Here is a 2,500-nt window from a genome sequence, read left to right as displayed (position 1 = left end):
ATCAAATTGAACGTAACAATATATATATATATATATATATATATATATATATAAAACCAATCATTAGGTGAACTAATCGACAAATCTAAATTAACAAAGAGTTAGATATATACGTATATATGTATGTATCGTCGTTAAATCGTCCGTCGTTTCACTTATCGATCATTTTTCTTGAAAATAAAGATTTATCTCACGGAGAATCAAGTCATTCGTAATCTCTTTGAACGAACGAATCTAGAAAGAGCCGAAACCTTCCTTTGAATGGTCGACGGTCATTCAACCGTACTAATTATTCTCCACCAAATATTTGGCCATTTAATGGATCGAGAAACCACTGAGAAAATAGCGATGCATTCTAATTCTAGTCTCGAAATCTTTTTGAGAGACAGGATTTAGATCGGCAGAAAATTTGTGCTTAATCGATTGTCGATCGATTTTTTCATTGAAGAAAAAAAAAAAAGAAAGGAAAAAGAAAAAAAATTTGTCGACTATTATCGAAAAACGGAACGTATGAAACGTATAACGCGCGATAATAAAAAAAAGAAATCGCGATCGATAGAATCGCATTTACGAAGAAAAAAGAAAAAATCGAGGGATCTCGTATTCATTTTTTCTCGATGATCTTTAAGGATAAAACTAATTGATCATCCTTACGACACGTGAAATATTTTCGAATTACGAACCTACCTATCTACCTACGTATACCACAATGAAGGAACGACTGATATGTTGTTCTGTTGGTATATTAGATTTATGACGACTTATGTAACGTCACGTATAGAATCGCTTGTTATATACTTGCCTGGACGAATGATAAGACGCCATTTTTTCTTCCATCTTTAAATTAATAAGTAAATTGTAATAGAAATAGGAGATGAGAGAACTTGTAATGAACTTTTAATATAAATATTAGGAGAGTTTTATTAATATGTATACATACATAAATACATGCGTACATACATACATACACGTGTACATAGAACATATATATATATATATGTATCTATATGTATAAACTATAGTCGCACTTCTGTTATTTTGTTACGTCGTAGCTAATAATGATAGCTTCGTTGCATATTTAACAATCGATTCAAACCAAATGAATATACATATATTTCTTTTATCGTATAGACGATCCATACGATCGATAAACGCTTGGATTTTCCGAGATCCTGCATTGAGAAAATTCTATGGATATGAATGATAATCAATTTTAATTCGACGTACGTGTAAGAAGATAATATCTATTCGTCGTAATACAATTGTCCATAGGTAGATAGATAGATAAATAAATAAATAAATAAATAAGTTGATAGATAGATAATAGATAGATCAAACAAAATAAATTTCTTCTCTTTTGGAAATTGGTTGAGCACCGCTCCTTTCGTCTAACAATAAAAGAGGGACCGCCAGTTTTTGTAGGAATCGATTGTCCGTGTGAGACGAGAGTACATGTGTGTATGTGTGTGTATGCACATACGTAGCGGTCCAAAGGAAAGGAGGTCCCAAAAGGAAAGAAAAAGACTCTTCTTGATCCGTCGTTTCTTCTTTTCTTCGTAAGAATAAAAGAGGAACAAAGAAGAAAAGAAAGAGAGAAAAAGAGAAAGAGAAAAAGAGACAGACAGACAGACAGACAGACAAACAATAAATATCTCTTGCAAGATTTTATCTTTAATAAACGTGTTATCATTTTTAATAAATATTCTCATATCTCTCTCTCTCTCTCTCTCCCCCTCCTTTCATTCTATGAAAAAGGATACAATTTAATTAAGCTGTAGAACAAATCATCGTAAAGCTATCGAGTTTCTTGGTGGTTTACTACTGAAATTATGTTTACAACAATCATAAGAAAGAAAAAGAGAGATAGAGAGAGAGGGAAAGAGAGAGACAGTTAACATTAATTAATTAAAACAATCGTGAAAAATGTCTTAGGGGTATGTTATATTTTTCAAATTTTCCTTTGGCCTCGTTCAGTCGACGTTAACAAATCGTATAACGCCCTGGAAATGTTATAGGATTATTTAATCGATATGACCGGCTACGGCGGCGCAGACCGGCCGCAACTCAGTTAGGTGAAAATCGAAGTACGGCGTCCGTCGACTACTCTCGTTCGTTTCTAGAATTTTTTTTTTCTTTTCTTTTCTCTTCTTTTCTTTTCTTTTCTTTTCTCTTCATTTCATTTCTTTTCTCATTTCTTTCAATCTTCTCCTTATTTCCTTATTTATTTTCTCCTTTTGGACATATTCACCGTTGAACGTATATACCTATGTATTTTGACAGACTTTCCGCCCCTGCCATTTAGATTGCATATATATAAAAGAAAGGGAAAGGGAAGGAAAAATAATAGAGTATTTAATTAAATTATAATATTGAATAACACAAACAAATTATTCTTTGTTAGGTGTATCTGTTTTATTTATTGGTGATAGAATCGTGATAGTGATTTAAACATGAGTAATAATATAAAATAAATTGAAAAAGGGAAAACGAGAGGGGGAGA

At 31.9% G+C, this 2,500-nt stretch overlaps 1 protein-coding gene across 1 annotated transcript in view; it reads left to right on the top strand.

Moving 5' to 3' along the window:
- Positions 1–2,500, top strand: part of LOC122629393 — a 63,158-nt gene that overhangs the window by 4,579 nt on the left and 56,079 nt on the right. The window lies entirely within an intron of this gene.

Source organism: Vespula pensylvanica, chromosome 5 (genome assembly GCF_014466175.1).
Source record: "Vespula pensylvanica isolate Volc-1 chromosome 5, ASM1446617v1, whole genome shotgun sequence".
Classification (NCBI taxonomy): Eukaryota; Metazoa; Arthropoda; class Insecta; order Hymenoptera; family Vespidae; genus Vespula; species Vespula pensylvanica.
The sequence above is the reverse complement of the archived record's forward strand: the minus strand, read 5'-3'. Positions and strand labels throughout refer to the sequence as shown.